At 50.3% G+C, this 18,942-nt stretch overlaps 1 non-coding gene across 1 annotated transcript; it reads right to left on the minus strand.

Moving 5' to 3' along the window:
- Positions 1-9,062: 9,062 nt before the first annotated feature.
- LOC145393615 (5S ribosomal RNA) lies at positions 9,063-9,181 on the minus strand. Its single transcript, XR_013896213.1, has one exon. It is a non-coding gene; the product is annotated as a 5S ribosomal RNA (ribosomal RNA).
- Positions 9,182-18,942: the final 9,761 nt, after the last annotated feature.

Consider the following 18,942-nt stretch of genomic DNA (forward strand, 5'->3'; position numbering starts at 1 on the left):
GCCAGTAGCCCACCCTCGGGACACGGTGGGGAGTGATCGGCACAGAAGGAACAGAGAAGCTAGACATAATCGACTGCACCCTTAAACCAAAGGGCTTTGGAAAGGATGGCCGAGTGGCAAAAGTAGGTGACCGAGAATCTTGAGAGACCTTGAGAAAGGGCACGGAGTCTGGGAGACGAGATAAGCGATACGAACATCTCATCAAAAGGGAAGAGCGGAGCAAGTCTAGAGGAAGGACACCAGCATCAGCCAACAAACTCGAAATCGGGGAAGATCGGAATGCCCCAGTGGCGAGACGAACACCAGCATGATGTATGGAATCTAAAATACGAAGCCGGGCTTCTGAGGCAGAGGAATAAACTTCACATCCATAATGAAGTTTGGATAAAATCAGAGACTGATGCAAGAGGAGGAGGGTCTTGCGATCAGCTCCCCAGTATGTGTGCGCTAAAACTTTCAAGAGACCCAATGCTCTGAGACACTCAGCTTTTACGTACCTCAAGTGAGGGACCCAAGTCAACCGGCTGTCAAAAATCAGCCCTAAAAACCGGGTTTCCTTTAAACACGAAATACGACGCCCATCTAAAAAAAGGTTTGGGTCAGGGTGGACTCCACGAATGCGGCAAAAATGCATGGCAACGGTCTTCTTGAAGGAAAATCGAAAACCTCGTTCATCAGCCCATCTAGAGACACGGTTGAGAGCCATCTGCATCCTCCTTTCTGCCATTGACATCCGTGAGGCAGTGACAGAGATTGATAAATCGTCAACATAGAGAGAACCACGAACACCATCAGGTAGCACAGAAATAACGCTGTTAATTGCCACTGTGAAAAGGGTAACACTTAGTATGCTCCCTTGTGGCACACCATCCTCAAGGGGACGTGCAGTAGACAGCTCACTCCCGACTCGGACCCGAATAAAACGATTAGATAAAAACTCCCGGATAAAAGTGCTGAGTTGCCCACGGAGACCAAACTCATAAAGAGATTGCAATATACCATGACGCCAGGAAGTGTCGTACGCCTTCTCCAAATCAAAGAACACTGTGATATGTTGCTGGTTAGTTGCAAAAGCCTGGCAGATGGAAGATTCTAAAGAAAGGAGAGCATCTGTGGTCGACCGCATCTTCCGAAACCCACACTGGATTGGAGACAAGTAACCACCCTTCTCTAAGTACCACATGAGCCGACTATTCACCATCTTTTCGAGGACCTTACAAAGGCAAGATGTCAGCGAGATAGGGCGATAATTAGTGGCCTTTAAGTGATCCTTACCCGGCTTAGGGATGGGGAGAACCACAGCAACACCCCATGAGGTCGAAAACCCACCATTGCACCAAATTCTGTTATACAGTGACAACAGAAAATGAAGGGCTGCATCAGGCAAGTGGTGTAAGAAGGCATATGGGACATCATCCAAGCCTGGAGACGAGTCACGACACTGCGACAATGCCATCTGAAGTTCAGAAGCAGAAAAAGCAACATTATACGACTCCTCCGCAGTAGATGGAAAACTAATGCCCAAAGATTCCAGGTGCTGTCAGCGGCGTGCCGACGGGGATGAGGTGTCCTTCCTAGAGACATTAGCAAAATGAGCTGCAAATATCTCGGCAACAGACGAAGAATGAGCCACCACCACACCTGCATGAGATAAAACAGGAGGAGAGGGAACAGGAAATTTCCCTGAAGTCTTCCTCACCCGTTTCCACACTTTTGTGAGAGGAGTCTGTGAAGAAATTGAAGAAACAAATGATGCCCAAGACTTCCTCCTAGCCTCCTTCATAACCCGCCGGGCATGAGCTCGGGCCCTCCTATATGCCGCTAAGTAACCAGGGTCACCTCGGTGACGACAAAGTCGGGAGAAAGCATCACGTTTAGCCCGAACAGCAGAAGCACACTCATCAGTCCACCAGGGAACTGGATGGCAAGGAAAGTGACCAGCTGTTCTCGGAATACTCTGCAGTGCCGCCGAGTGCAGTAAGTCTGTGAAATACTCAACAGCAGCATCAGTGCTGACAAAATCCTCCACACATCGGTTCGGGGAACACAGCTCCTCAAAAACCGGCCAGACCGCCCTATCCAAGCGCCAGCGGGGAAGACGACGCCGAGGCGCACTCTGTGTCTATCTTAATAAAATAGGGAAGTGGTCACTGCCATGTAAGTCTGGTAACACAGCCCATGTAAAATTCAGGGCTACCCCTACAGAGCACAGAGACAAATCAGTAGAAGTGAAAATGCCCGTTTGACTATGGAAGTAAGAAACTTCACCAGAATTTAAAATGTACAGGTCCACATCCTCCACAATCGAGGCTAACATAGTACCTCTAGCATCAGCTGTGGAGCCACCCCACAGGGGATGATGACTGTTCATGTCACCCAGCAAGAAATAGGGTGAGGGAAGTGCACGAATAAGATTTTCAAGATCAACCCTCTCAATAGTGGCACTAGGAGGGAGGTACAAAGAGCACACAGTATAACGACGGGGAAGGAAAATCTGGAGAGCAACAGCCTGCAGTGGAGTGTTAAGATTCACAGCAGTGAAAGGTATGTCACTGCGTACTAGAATAGCCACACCCCCACCATGACCTTGTCCAGGAAGAGGATCTGAATAAAAAACCTGGTAACCAGGTGGACTGGGAGGCGCAGCATCACCAACCATTGTCTCTTGTAGGCAAACACACACAGGTGAATACTCAGCCAGAAGCCAACGGAGTTCCTCCCAGTTGGCTCGTAAACCACGGCAGTTCCATTGAATAATATTAGCCATTAAAACTACTGAAATAAAAATTGGCAGGGAGAGTGACAAACAGAAAACCATAAAAAAATACTAAAAATTTTCAAATGGAGGAACTATATACACAAAAGAAAGGGTCACTTAGTGGAAACCACTGAGCGACCCTGGGAGACAATCTTCTTGGGAATGCGGATACGCCCAGTAAGGGGCTTGCCACGGGCAGCAGCATGGCTAGAACCAGGGCCTGGGGTCTGCGAAGTGTTGGGAGACTTCACAGACACCCGTCGCTGCCCAGCAGGAGAGTAAGAGCTACTCCGAACCCTGGCCGGGGCCCCCAGTGAACCAAGAGGTCGAGCAGGAGGGACTGGGGTTCTGGCCTCCAAACGTGGAGGGGGCAGGACAGGATCCTCAGAGGTAACCGGAGGAGGAACATCCGATTCCCCGGAGGAAGAGGTGCCAGACTGATCTGACACCCCAGAAGCCCCCGAAGACCCAGAAGCAGGGTCCGAGGGCTGTTGCACAGATGGACTAACTACAGAGGATGTGGACTCCACGACCGACACCTTGCTTGGAGGATCTTCAAGACTCAAAGACTCTGAGGAACCACGATGACGCTTAGCAAATGAAGAATGTGCACCATGACTACTAGGGGATACCATAGATGTAGAGGTCGAGTCTTGAACTGTAGCGGCAACCGTCGCAAGTGCGGGAGATTGTTGCACTGGCATGGTATCAACAGATGAAGGCATAGGAGCTGACACAACTGGAGGAACTCGAGTCTGCTGCTGGACAGGACGATGAGGACGGATATGACCGGACAAAACTGACGCATAAGACACTCCGCTACGGAAAACAAATGACATGGCTCTACTCCTGGCCTCAGAAAAGCTTATTTTATCACGATTACGGATGAGGAGGATCTCCTTCTCCAAGCAAAACCGGGCACAGTCTTTAGATGAAGCAGGATGTGCCTCACCACAGTGCAAACAACAAACAGGTCCAAGACAGTCCTGTCCTGCATGAGTGGATTCTCCACAACTGACACACACCACTGGGAGGCCCTGTTGCAAATGACGACAGACTCGCCCAACATGCCTGTACATCTGACAGTGGTAGCAGCGTCGTGGGTTTGGTACAAAGGGTTTGACCCTAAGGGACAACCAAACCACCTTGATGGATGAAGGTAGAACATTATAGTCGAATGTCAGCAACAAGGATGGAGTTGGGGTAAGTACACCATCAACCTTCTTCCGAAACCTCTCCACTTTAACCACCCTGTGGACCTGGAGTTCTTCAAGGAGTTTCTCTTCACTGTAGCGGAGTAAGTCTTTTGAGAAAACAACACCTCGACTCTGATTGAAAAAAGCATGAGGGACACAAGTAAATAGCGCATCCGGGTCCTTACACTGGGCAACCAGCCGGGAACCCTCTTCAGGGGATGTAACCTCCACTAATAGGCTACCATCCCCCTGAGGTGAAATCTTCGGCTCTCTCCCACAGATTGACATAATGCGCCGATGAACCGGAAAAATATGTAAATTCCCAATAGGCTGACCATCCAAAGTACGAATGGTGTAGTACCTTGGGAAATCAACCCTCTCATAGACACCTGGCAGGACCTCAAAGACAAGTCCAGAAGATGTTGTTGTCTGTTGCCGGCTCCTCTTCTTTGTAGTGGCCACTGACCGAAAACCACTGGAACCAGGCAGGTATGGTTCCAAGGTGGCAATGTGGGCCTCACCAGCCAGAGGCACATAAGGCGCACAGGAGGGAGACTCTGAAGGATGGTCAGGGACGGAACCAGGGTCGTCAGCTGTAACAATGGTGAAGGAAGCCATATATAATAATAATCACCTTCATTCCCCCACCCCTCCACCCACCATGGAGCCCAACAAGGGGAGGCCATATGCCAGGGAAAGCACCACTGGCGACCCCAGAGGTAGTGGGGAAGTATACGCAGGTAACCACCAAGGAACCCTGACAAGGGTGACTCCAGGACGATAGGAGCCACCAGGTCCCCCAGTGCCCGCTTGACCCTAAAACCACTAGGTGACTAGCCTGGATGGCTAGCCAGTGACCAGCCGATTGACCTGGTCGGGCCCAACCAGGCCACCCGTCTAGCCAGAATAAGGGACCAAAGAGGTGTATTGCTAGCTGCAGGGCGCACCATGCAGCATCGCTCAACCTCCAGGACTCCCGTCTCCCAGCATTACGGGACGCCACGCACTGCAAACACGTGGGGAGGCAACAGTCCCGCCCTAGATGGCAAATGGGCAGGGACTGACATCACCAGTAGGCCTCCTCTACCAGTGATGTAGGGGGTGCTTGGTCCACAAGGCCGACAAATGCCAAACCCTACAAAGGTAGGCTTGCCTCCCAAGTAGGTGGCACTGCCAACCATGCTTCAAGCCCCACCACCACGTCAAGGTGACCCCCTACAGTGGGGCTATCAAACAGAAGACCCAGAAACCGTGTCTCTTCCACACAGGATATTCTCCTACCATAGAGATACAAGTCAGGGTCTGGGTGAAACCCTCGAAGACGACAAAAATGCATAGGCACTGTCTTTGCTGAAGAAAAATGGAAACCGCGTGTTTCTGCCCAGTCAGAAATTCTATTGAGAGCCAGCTGCAACTTCCTTTCTATCAGAGACATTCTAGATGCGGTGAAGGAAATTGAGAGGTCATCGACATACTGTGATCCTCGTACACCATGAGGAAGTACACTGATGACGCTGTTAATGGCTACAGCGAACAGAGTAACACTAAGGATACTCCCCTGTGGTACTCCATCTTCTAGTGGTCGGGCATTAGAAAGCACTCCTCCCACTCGCACCCTTAAAATTCGGTTAGATAAAAACCGTTGACTAAAAATAGGCAAGCGCCCTCGAAGACCAAACTCATGAAGAGAGAGTAAAATACCATGACGCCAGGCAGTGTCATATGCCTTCTCCAGGTCAAAGAAGACCGTGACCTGGTGTTGGTTAGTGGAGAAAGCCTCACAGACAGAAGATTCCAAGGACAGCAGTGCATCAGAGGTAGATCGCATTGTTCGAAAACCAAACTGGGCAGGGGATAAGAAGTCACCTTTCTCCAAAAACCACACAAGCCTAACATTGACCATCTTTTCCAGAACTTTACAGATACATGATATTAGAGAAATAGGCCGATAATTCGTTGCCTGTAGGTGGTCCTTATTTGGTTTGGGGATGGGGATAACCACAGCAACACCCCAACTAGCCAGAAACTCCCCGGAACACCAAATCTTATTAAACAGAGAAAGCAAAAACATAAGGGACTCATCAGATAGGTGACTTAATAACAAAAAGGGAGAAGGAAGGCCATGAATAAGGCGTTCCAGATCCGCCCTTTCAACAACAGCACTGGGAGGTAGATAAAGACTGCAAACTGTATACTGCCGATGTAAAAACATCCGGACAGCGACAGCCTGCAGGGGAGTAGAGATTTCCATATGACTTTATGGAATATCCTCGCGAAGGAAGATAGCAGCACCTCCATGACGACCTTGACCCGGCACAGGATCTGAATAAATGGCATGGTAGCCAGAGGGACCAGAAGGAACAGCATCACCTACCATGATCTCCTGGATGCACATACACAGAGGAGTAAATTGAGAAACAAGATGACAAAGTTCCTCATAGTTAGCACGTAAACCTCGACAGTTCCACTGGATGATAGAGTCCATAATGGAGGAATGATGACACAGTGCGGGACTGTACACCTGACAAGTGAGAGGGTTTGGATTGATGCTTATGAAGGCCCTTCGCAGGGGCCTGCCCAGTGACAGAAACCCGCACCCTCTGTCGAACATCTGTGGGCAAACGAGAGGACGAGGAAGGATGTTTTACCACACTCCTTCTTGGAGTGGGCATACCAGTTTGTTTGGAAGGTGGCTTGGGGGGTGCCTTTGGAGGCGTGGGTAGGGCAGTGCCCCCACCAGAAGTCTCAGACGTGGAAGTAGAGTCCACAGAACTTGAATAATTTGAGGATGGCATCATATGCTTTAGATCTGAAGCACCAACAATTTGTCCAACAACTTCCCCAAGTGGGGACTGAACCATATGTGGACCATCAGCTTCAGCTGTCACCTGGCTAAATTCCCCAGCCTGTGGGGCAGAGAGAACAGGAGGGGTCGACACAAGGGTCGACAACAGAGACCTTAGGTGGTCGGTCCTCTGTCTCAGAGGACTCTGACGAACAACGTTGGCGTTTGCTAGGTACTGATGGAGCCTCAGTCACACTGGGTAAGACAGGAGAAGGAGTTCGGTCGGTGTGGACATCTGCCACCACAACAGAATTGTGCAAGGCATCAGCCACGGAAATGTGGGGAGAAACTGCAAGTTTAGAAGGTGGGCGAGGTTCAGTCTCACAAACAGTACTACCCTTGGGGACATCAATCTGCAAATCACTAGTCAAAGCAGAGGGCACTGGAATGGGTTGAGGCTTCCTCTGAGATACAGGGCGCCGCACCGACACTCCAGAAAGGACAGCAGCGTAAGTAACTCCCGGCTGGAAAAAGCGAGTCTGGGCTCTCTTCTTAGCTTCAGGAAATGAAACCCTTTCAGTTGTTCTAATAGACAAAATCTCCTTTTCCAGGCAGTAGCGAGGGCAGTTTTTAGAATTTACAGCATGAGGACCCCCAGTGTGATAGCATTTAAGGGGTCCTGGACAGTCATTGGTATGACTTAGTCCACCACAGGAGACACATACACCAGGAATGCCAGCCTGTGCACCGCGGCAAAAGCGGCTGACATGCCCATATCCCTGGCAGTGGAAACAGCGCTTTGGGGTTGGTATGTATGGTTTCACCGGAAGTGATAGCCAAGCCAACTTCACAGAGGCAGGCAAGGTCAACCTGTCAAATGTTAGGAACAAGGTCGGTGTAGGGGTCAAGACACCATCTACCTTCTTCTGCAGGCGCTCTACATTTACCACACCAACAGATCGCAGCTCCTCCAACAATCGCACCTCCGAGTACCGGAGGAGGTCATGACAAAAAATTACACCCTTACATCTGTTAAATGTAGCGTGTGGAGTGCATGAAACCTCTATTCCAGAAACTGAGGTCAAAGACATCAGCCGGGAACTCTCTTCCGGTGAGGAGACCTCAATAAGGATGCTTCCATCCCCCTGAGATGAAATTTTTGGCTCTCTCTTACAAGCTGCTAAAACTGCATGGTATAAATAAAAAATATCTATCTCTTTCACTGATCCACCTACAGAGGATTTTAGGACTAGATATTTTGTGAAAGACTGTGGCACCATGTTTTCTGGGGAGAGCTCCATAACCAAACCAACCCGACGGAAGTTCCTCCTACTCCCAGCAGAACGCTGGGGAACAAGAGGAACGTCCCTAGGGGCCTGGAAAGGCTCCAGGGTGGCAATAAGTGAGGAGTCCGAAGAATGTCCGGGTGCAGAGCCAGCGTCATCAACAGAGTTATGAATATTCGTTGCCATATTTTGCCACAAAATAACTTCATTCCCCCACCCCTCCACCCTCCACGGAGCCCAACAAGGGGAGGTCATATGCCATGGATAACACCAATGGCGACCCCAGAGGTAGCGGGAGAGTATACGAGGGTAACCACTCGAGGACCTGGGCAAGGGTGACACCAGGACGATAGGAGCCACCAGGCCCCCCAGTGCCCACTTGACCCTAGCCAATGCATGACCAGCCGATTGATCTGGTTGGGCCCAACCAGGCCGCCCGTCTAGCCAGAATAAGGGACCAAAGAGGTGTATTGCTAGCTGCAGGCCTCATTGTGCAGCATCGCTCAACCTCCAGGACTCCCGTCTCCTAGCATTACGGGACGCCACGCACGGCAAACACGTGGGGAGGTAACAGTCCCGCCCTAGGTGGCAAATGGGCAGGGACTAACATCACCAGCAGACCTCCTCCACCAGTGATGTAGGGGGTGCTTGGTCCATGTGACCGACAGATGCCGAACCCTACAAAGGTAGGCGTGCCTCCAAAGTAGGTGGCATCGCCAACCACGCTTCAAGCCCCGCCACCACGTCAAGGTGACCCCCCTCAGCGGGGCCCATCTCATACTACAGAAGTGCATAGCCACAGTCTTTGAAGGAGAAAACCGAAAACCCTTGGAAGTGGCCCAGACAGAAATCCTGACCAAGGCAAGTTGCATACGCCGCTCAATAGCAGCCATGCGGAGCCAGAAAACCATATAGCTAAGTTCATTCACTCATTGCCAGACGCCATGTCTCCCAAACGGGGTGGCCAACGGCTTAGAGTTAATTGTTTTACATGGAGGGGCACTAATCCTCCACCAACCCCACTTGACATGTAGGGATGCCAACAGCATCTGGTGTTCCCAGGCGGTCACCCATCCAAGTACTAACCAGACCCAACGTTGCTTAACTTCGCTGATCGGACGGGAAGCGGTGTACTCAACGTGGTATGGCCGTTGGCTATAGCTAAGTCATCCACATAAAAGGATGAGGATACCCCAGCAGGCACAGTGTCACTGATACCATTGACAGCCACTGCAAACAGAGAAACACTTAAGACACTCCCCTGTGGGACACCTTCCTCCTGGCATAGTGGCGCAGAGAGGGTAGAACCCACATGGACCCGAAATACACGATCAGTCAAGAAGTCTCCAAGCAACACAGGCAGGCGACCACGTAAACCAAAGGCATGAAGTTGTTGGAGGATGCCATGGCGCCAGGCAGTGTCATCTTTCTCAAGGCAAAAAAACACAGCCACAAGACATTGCTTGAGGCAAAAGCTTCACAGATTGACGCCTCGAGCCTGATAAGGTTGTCTGAAGTGCACCGTAATTTACGGAAACCACTCTTCAACGGAGAGAGAAAGCAACCCTTCTCCAGAAACCACATAAGCCTGACATTAACCATCTTTTCGAAAAGCTTGCACACACATGATGTTAAAGTGATAGGGCGATAGTTGGAGACTTGGGAATGGTCTCAACCAGGCTTGGGAAAGGGGAGGACAATAACCAACTTCCAACTCCTCGGAATAGAGCACTCACTCCAAACCCTGTTAAAAAGGTCCAATAAAAACTGAAGTGAAGCAGTCGGTAGATGACGCAGCATAGCGTATGGAATATCATCAGGCCAAGGAGCAGTGTCACCACACTCTGAAAGGGCAGCACGCAGCTCATGGAGACTGAAATCTAAATTATACAGCTCTCCGCCACGAGAGTGAAAGTCAAGACCCAGCCTCTCCTGATTCTTACAAAAGGTAACAATTGGCTGAGAAGGATCCTTTGTAGAGACAGCGTAAAACTGATTTGCAAAACCAGAGGCTACTGCATCTGGTGCAGACACAAGTACTCCGTGAAGGCGCAACACCGGAGGGGAGGGGGGCGAGAATCTACCAGAAATCTTGCGCACCTTTTTTCACACCATAGACATTGAAGTTGAAGATGGAACTGTAGAAACATACGACCTCCACGAGTTACGGCGAGCATTCTTCGTGACCCATCTATAGTGAGCACATGCTTTTTTGCGAAAACTGTATTTTATAGGAAAACAACATTACGATTGGCAGAATACAGACGGGCAGCTGCTTTGTAAATTCCCTTTGCTATGGAGCAGTCATCATTCCACCATGGCACAGGTCTCCGGGAAATTTTTTTTTTTTTTTTTCATAATAATCATGGCGGCGCAACTGCCAGGGTCATATGCCGCCGCATAACAAAGAAGTAAAAAGCAAAAAACAAAAAATAGAGGATAAGCCACACAATAAAAAAGGAGAAATTCTAAATATCCTTAAGAAGTCCTGCCTCCTTCACAAAGGAGAGGGTTGCCCCTCCCAAGGCACAGGCATCCTCCCCAAGCACGGAGGAAAGATGATACACACCTCCATCCGTTTGGTGGTCAGAGAGGAACCGACGCCACAAATCCTCAAGACTAGGACACTCCACCAACAGGTGCCGAACAGTCAAGGGAACCAGACAGTCATCACAGAATGGAGGAGGAGCCCTCTCCATTAAAAAACCGTGAGAGAAACAGGTGTGGCCAATGCGGAGGCGGTAGAAAGCAGTCTCCCATTGACGAGGGAAGCCCTGGTAACTGAATGAGCCCACCTTCTGGCAAATCGAGCGCAACTTATTGGCACCCACAGCATCCCAATGCTCCTGCCAACAGCACCAAACCCTGAAGGCAATAAAGGAGCGCATATCTGCAGCAGGCAGACGATACAGAGGGGACTGTGCAAGAGGGGGACGAGCCACTGCCGCCTTGGCCAGCTGATCAGCTCGTTCATTCCCTGCCACTCCTACATGAGCTGGAACCCAACAGAAATCTACACGACGTCCACGACGCCCTAAAAGGAAAAGCCACTCTAAAATGGATAAAACCAAAGGATGAGAGGGATTAAAAGACTCCATTGCAGAAAGAGCACTTCGTGAGTCACTAAAAACAGTAAAAGCAGTGTAGGGGAGAGTGAAGAGAATCTGAAGGGCAAATAAAATAGCAGTCAGCTCAGCCGTAAAAACAGAAGCAGTCACAGGGAGGCTCCCACCTCGACAGAAGGTGGGAACACCACACCAAAGCCCACAACCGCATCAGACTTAGATCCATCAGTATAAACTGGTATGGAGTCCCCATGAGAAGAGGCATGCTCTAAAACAGAGAAAATAAAACCTGAGAAGGAAGGGAGGCCTTACTGGATGAGAAGAAACGACAAAATGTCACCCTGGGGAGAAGCCAGTAGCCCACCCTCGGGACACGGTGGGGAGTGATCGGCATAGAAGGAACAGAGAAGCTAGACATAATCGACTGCACCCTGAAACCAAAGGGCTTTGGAAAGGATGGCTGAGTGGCAAAAACAGGTGACCGAGAATCTTGAGAGACCTTGAGAAAGGGCACGGAGTCTGGGAGAGAGATAAGCGATACCAACATCAAAAGGGAAGAGCGGAGCAAGTCTAGAGGAAGGACACCAGCATCAGCCAACAAACTCGAAATCGGGGAAGATCGGAATGCCCCAGTGGCGAGACGAACACCAGCATGATGTATGGAATCTAAAATACGAAGCCGGGCTTCTGAGGCAGAGGAATAAACTTCACATCCATAATGAAGTTTGGATAAAATCAGAGACTGATGCAAGAGGAGGAGGGTCTTGCGATCAGCTCCCCAGTATGTGTGCGCTAAAACTTTCAAGAGACCCAATGCTCTGAGATACTCAGCTTTTACGTACCTCAAGTGAGGGACCCAAGTCAACCGGCTGTCAAAAATCAGCCCTAAAAACCGGGTTTCCTTTAAACACGAAATACGACGCCCATCTAAAAAAAGGTTTGGGTCAGGGTGGACTCCACGAACGCGGCAAAAATGCATGGCAACGGTCTTCTTGAAGGAAAATCGAAAACCTCGTTCATCAGCCCATCTAAAGACACGGTTGAGAGCCATTTGCATCCTCTTTTCTGCCACTGACATCCGTGAGGCAGTGACAGAGATTGATAAATCGTCAACATAGAGAGAGCCACGAACACCATCAGGGAGCACAGAAATAACGCTGTTAATTGCCACTGCGAAAAGGGTAACACTTAGTATGCTCCCTTGTGGCACACCATCCTCAAGGGGACGTGCAGTAGACAGCTCACTCCCGACTCGGACCCGAATGAAACGATTAGATAAAAACTCCCGGATAAAAGTGGGGAGTTGCCCACAGAGACCAAACTCATAAAGAGATTGCAATATACCATGACGCCAGGAAGTGTCGTACGCCTTCTCCAAATCAAAGAACACTGTGATATGATGCTGGTTAGTTGCAAAAGCCTGCCAGATGGAAGATTCTAAAGAAAGAAGAGCATCTGTGGTCGACCGCATCTTCCGAAACCCACACTGGACTGGAGACAAGTAACCACCCTTCTCTAAGTACCACATGAGCCGACTATTCACCATCTTTTCGAGGACCTTACAAAGGCAAGATGTCAGCGAGATAGGGCGATAATTATTGGCCTGCAAGTGATCCTTACCCGGCTTAGGGATGGGGAGAACCACAGCAACACCCCATGAGGTCGGAAACCCACCATTGCACCAAATTCTGTTATACAGTCATAACAGAAAATGAAGGGCTGCATCAGGCAAGTGGTGTAAGAAGGCATATGGGACATCATCCAAACCTGGAGACGAGTCGCGACACTGCGACAATGCCATCTGAAGTTCAGAAGCAGAAAAAGCAACATATACGACTCCTCCGCAGTAGATGGAAAACTAATGCCCAAAGATTCCAGGTGCCGTCGGTGGCGTGCCAACGGGGATGAGGAGTCCTTCCTAGAGACATTAGCAAAATGAGCTGCAAATATCTCGGCAACAGACGAAGAACGAGCCACCACCACACCTGCATGAGATAAAACAGGAGGAGAGGGAACAGGAAATTTCCCTGAAATCTTCCTCACCCATTTCCACACTTTTGTGAGAGGAGTCTGTGAAGAAATTGAAGAAACAAATGATGCCCAAGACTTCCTCCTAGCCTCCTTCATAACCCGCCGGGCATGAGCTCGGGCCCTCCTATATGCTGCTAAGTAACCAGGGTCACCTCGGTGACGACGAAGTCGGGAGAAAGCAGCACGTTTAGCCCGAACAGCAGATGCACACTCATCAGTCCACCAGGGACTTGGACGGCAAGGAAAGTGACCAGCTGTTCTCGGAGTACTCTGCAGTGCCGCCGAGTGTAGTAAGTCTGTGAAATACTCAACAGCAGCATCAGGGCTGACAAAATCCTCCACACATCGGTTCGGGGAACACAGCTCCTCAAAAACCGGCCAGACCACCCTATCCAAGCGCCAGCGGGGAAGACGACGCCGAGGCGCACTCTGTGTCGATCTTAATAAAATAGGGAAGTGGTCACTGCCATGTAAGTCTGCCAACACAGCCCATGTAAAATTCAGGGCTACCCCTGCAGAGCACAGACACAAATCAATAGAAGTAAAAATACCCGTTTGACTAAGGAAGTAAGTAACTTCACCAGAATTTAAAATGTATAGGTCCACATCCTCCACAATGGAGGCTAACATAGTACCTCTAGCATCAGCTGTGGAGCCATCCCACAGGGGATGATGACTGTTCATGTCAGGCAGCAAGAAATAGGGTGAGGGAAGTGCACAAATAAGATTTTCAAGATCAACCCTCTCAATAGTGGCACTAGGAGGGAGGTACAAAGAGCACACAGTATAACGACGGGGAAGGAAAATCTGGAGAGCAACAGCCTGCAGTGGAGTGTTAAGATTCACAGCAGTGAAAGGTATGTCACTGCGTACTAGAATAGCCACACCCCCACCATGACCCTGTCCAGGAAGAGGATCTGAATAAAAAACCTGGTAACCAGGTGGACTGGGAGGCGCAGCATCACCAACCATTGTCTCTTGTAGGCAAACACACACAGGTGAATACTCAGCCAGAAGCCAACGGAGTTCCTCCCAGTTGGCTCGTAAACCACGGCAGTTCCATTGAATAATATTAGCCATTAAAACTATTGAAATAAAAAGGGGCAGGGGAGAGGGACAAACAGAAAACCATAAAAAAATACTAAAAATTTTGAAATGGAGGAACTATATACACAAAAGAAAGGGTCACTTAGTGGAAACCACTGAGCGACCCTTGGAGACAATCTTCTTGGGAATGCGGATACGCCCACTAAGGGGCTTGCCACGGGCAGCAGCATGGCTAGAACGAGGGCCTGGGGTCTGCGAAGTGTTGGGAGACTTCACAGACACCCGTCGCTACCCAGCAGGAGAGGAAGAGCTACTCCGAACGCTGCCCGGGGCCCCCAGTGAACGAAGAGGTCGAGCAGGAGGGACTGGGGTTCTGGCCTCCAAATGTGGAGGGGGCAGGACAGGATCCTCAGAGGTAACCGGAGGAGGAACATCCGATTCCCCGGAGGAAGAGGTGCCAGACTGACCTGACACCCCAGAAGCCCTCGAAGACCCAGAAGCAGGGTCCGAGGGCTGTTGCACAGATGGACTAACTACAGAGGATGTGGACTCCACGACCGGCACCTTGCTTGGAGGATCTTCAAGAATCAAAGACTCTGAGGAACCACGATGACGTTTAGCAAATGAAGAATGTGCACCATGACTACTAGGGGATACCATAGATGTAGAGGTCGGGTCTTGAACTGTAGCGGCAACCGTCGCAAGTGCGGGAGATTGTTGCACTGGCATGGGATCAACAGATGAAGGCATAGGAGCTGACACAACAGGAGGAACTCGAGTCTGCTGCTGGACAGGATGATGAGGACGGCTATGACCGGACAAAACTGACGCATAAGACACTCCGTTACAGAAAACAAATGACATGGCTCTACTCCTGGCCTCAGAAAAGCTTATTTTATCACGATTACGGATGAGGAGGATCTCCTTCTTCAAGCAAAACTGGGCGCAGCTCTTTAGATGAAGCAGGATGTGCCTCGCCACAGTGCAAACAACAAACAGGTCCAGGACAGTCCTGTCCTGCATGAGTGGATTCTCCACAACTGACACACACCACTGGGAGGCCCTGTTGCAAACGACGACAGACTCGCCCAACATGCCCGTACATCTGACAATGGTAGCAGCATCGTGGGTTTGGTACAAAGGGTTTGACCCTAAGGGACAACCAAACCACCTTGATGGATGAAGGGAGAACATTACAGTCGAACGTCAGCAACAAGGATGGAGTTGGGGTAAGTACACCATCAACCTTCTTCCGAAACCTCTCCACTTTAACCACCCTGTGGACCTGGAGTTCTTCAAGAAGCTTCTCTTCACTGTATCAGAGTAAGTCTTTTGAGAAAACAACACCTCGACTCTGAAAAAAGCATGAAGGACACAAGTAAATAGCGCATCTGGGTCCTTACACTGGGCAGCCAGTCGGGAACCCTCTTCAGGGGATGTAACCTCCACTAGTAGGCTACTATCCCCCTGAGGTGAAATCTTTGGCTCTCTCCCACAGATTGATACAATGCGCCGATGAACAGTAAAAATGTCCAGATTCCCAATAGGCTGACCATCCAAAGTACGAATGGTGTAGTACCTTGGGAAATCAACCCTCTCATAGACACCTGGCAGGACCTCACGGGCATGTCCACAAGATGTTGTTGTCTGTTGCCGGCTCTTCTTCTTTGTAGTGGCCACTGACCGGAAACCACTGGAACCAGGCAGGTATGGTTCCAAGGTGGCAATGTGGGCCGCACCAGCCAGAGGCACATGAGGCGCACAGGAGGGAGACTCTGAAGGATGGTCAGGGACGGAACCAGGGTCGTCAGCTGAAAAAATTTTAGAAGCCATATTGAAAAAAACAACCTTCATTCCCCCACCCCTCCACCCACCATGGAGCCCAACAAGGGGAGGCCATATGCCAGGGAAAGCACCACTGGCGACCCCAGAGGTAGTGGGAAAGTATACGCAGGTAACCATCAAGGGACCCTGACAAGGGTGACTCCAGGACGATAGGAGCCACCAGGTCCCCCAGTGCCTGCTTGACCCTAAAGCCACTAGGTGACTAGCCTGGATGGCTAGCCAGTGAACAGCCAATTGACCTGGTCGGGCCCAACCAGGCCACCCGTCTAGGAAAGAATAAGGGACCAAAGAGGTGTATTGCTAGCTGCAGGGCGCACCATGCAGCATCGCTCAACCTCCAGGACTCCCATCTCCCAGCATTACGGGACGCCACGCACGGCAAACATGTGGGGAGGCAACAGTCCCGCCCTAGATGGCAAATGGGCAGGGACTGACATCACCAGTAGGCCTACTCTACCAGTGATGTAGGGAGTGCTTGGTCCACGAGGCCGACAAATGCCGAACCCTACAAAGGTAGGCATGCCTCCCAAGTAGGTGGCACTGCCAACCACGCTTCAAGCCCCACCACCACGTCAAGGTGACCCCCTACAGTGGGGTCTCCAGGAAAAAAACCCGGAAGTCCGTGGAATGGAATGAACCCCTGCTGAGAAAATGGTCTTAGTAAAATAACATTCGGCATCATCGATAGTTGAAAAATCACTAACTCTGTTGGCAAATACACATAGTTCCTCAAAGAGAGACCAATCAGCCCTGTCCAGACACCAGTGTGGCAGACGGGCTGCAGGAACAGAGCGAGTAGGCTGGGCCACTACAGGATAATGGTCACTGCCATGTAGATCATCCAAAACCTCCCAAGAAAAATCAAGGGCACAGTTAGAGGAGGAGATGGTAAGGTCAATGACAGAATATGTGCCAGTCTGAAAATGAAAATGAGTCGGCCTCCCATCATTTAGGAAAACCAAACCTAAATCCCCAACTAAAGAGGCAAGAAGATCATCCCGGGAATTTGAAAGTGAGTCACCCCACAAAGGATGGCGGCCATTAAGGTCACCAAGGAGTAGGAAAGGGGGTGAAAGTTGGCTGATAAGGGTGTCTAGATCAGCACGTATAACAGGAACGGAAGATGGAAGGTACAGATAACAGATGGTATAGCACATCCCAACGTGCATCTGTACTGCTAGAACTTGAAAGGGCGACTGAATCTCAAAGGAAATAAAGGGGACATCAGAACGGCACAAAACTGCACATCCACCGCTGTGACCACCAGGAGGAGATGCGTGGAAGTCCTCATACCCCCTAATGGAAGGGAACTGTCTGTCCCCCTCCATTGTCTCCTGAAGACAGACACATAGTGGGTTCAGAGCAGAGAGTAATAACTGCAATTCCTCCCAATTTGCCACGGCACCTCTACAGTTCCACTGAAGACAGATTGGTACCGATTGAGCCATAGTGATTAGTATTAAATATTATGAACTTAGAAACAACCTCGTTGGGAAGGGAGTGAAAGCCCTTCTTCCTAGGCGTGGAGCTCTGACTCACCAACCAAGAAGACAATGAAGATTTAGAGTTTCCATGGGTGGAAGTACCCTAATCCGGAGATATGTCCCGCCCATCGCCAGAATGAGTCCGAAGCACAGAGACCCACATGCCCCGTCCGCACACCCATGTGAGGGTTCAGCTGGCACCTCGGGGCCAACCGAACCCCCTCCCCAACCGAATCAACCAAAGGTTGGCCGCTGGGTGACGGATCAGAGGGAGCAAGCAACTGAGCTCTTTGAGTATCTAAAGACTCAGGCCTCGCCACACCTGACCAAGAGGCAGGGACGGGAATCCTAGAAGGGCCATCATGAACACCCACAGACTTAGAAGCCACCACTGGCTGGGTTGTCGAGCGAAGAGCCCCCTCAGAATCCTCATGTGGTACAGAAGTTTGAACCTTAGAAGGAGGGGAGTCACCCAAAAACTCCTCACTCCTCACTCGTTTGAGGTTGGCAGATGTAACCTCCATCTCTGCACCAGAACTTAAAGCATTAGAAATTGTAGTGCCACGCTGTAAAGAAGAGTGAACAACAGTAGCAGAGCAGGCAGATGGTACAGGAGCAGCATTCGGTATGGGAGTAGGAACCGATACAGGAGTATGACGCTGTTTTTTTTTTTGATGTCAGGACAAGGATGCACAGGGAGGACATCGGGAGTTTTGGATGTGTCAAAGCAAGGTGTTTGTCACAGGAGGAACCGGAGGAACTGATGGGGGAGGCACTCCCAGAAGCTGGAAAAACCACCACGGAGGGGACACCCCCACAGACAGGAGGCATCTTCCTGGAGGAAGCACAGCTGCTTTCAGGCTGCACTCCCTCAGAGGAACCCCCTGGCCGAGAAGGCCGGGAAGTAGAACCACGAGAATTTGATGGGGCCTTGTGTGATGGCAGGGGCACCTGCCGGGTAGCTTTATGGCGAGACAACACAGCAGCATAGGTAACCCCAGGGCGAATGAACTGCTCCCTTACCCTGGCCTTTGCCTCAGAAAAGGAAATTTTCTCCTTCATTTGGTCGGAAATAAACTCATATTCATACTTGCATACTTCGCAATCCCTTGAGGAGGCTGCATGTGCTCCTCCACAGTTCAAACATTTCAAGGGTTGAGAACAATCATCCATACCATGAGAAATTCCACCACAATTTCTACAAACCTCAAGAAGGCCAAACGCTTCCCGCCTGCAAGAACGGCCAACATGACCAAACCTATGACAATAATAGCACCTTCTAGGTCGGGGAACATAAGGTTTAACCTTAAGGTTTCACCATGCAGCGGTGACGACCTGTAGCAAAGTCAGACGATCAAATGTCAAGATAAGAGTGGGTGTGGGGGTTATAATCCAATCAACTTTCTTCATTATTCTTTGTACTGCTACAACTCCCTGAGGAGCCA

Source organism: Coenobita brevimanus, chromosome 24 (assembly GCF_032717465.1).
Source record: "Coenobita brevimanus isolate Jiangsu-jjx chromosome 24, ASM3271746v2, whole genome shotgun sequence".
NCBI classification, from domain to species: Eukaryota; Metazoa; Arthropoda; class Malacostraca; order Decapoda; family Coenobitidae; genus Coenobita; species Coenobita brevimanus.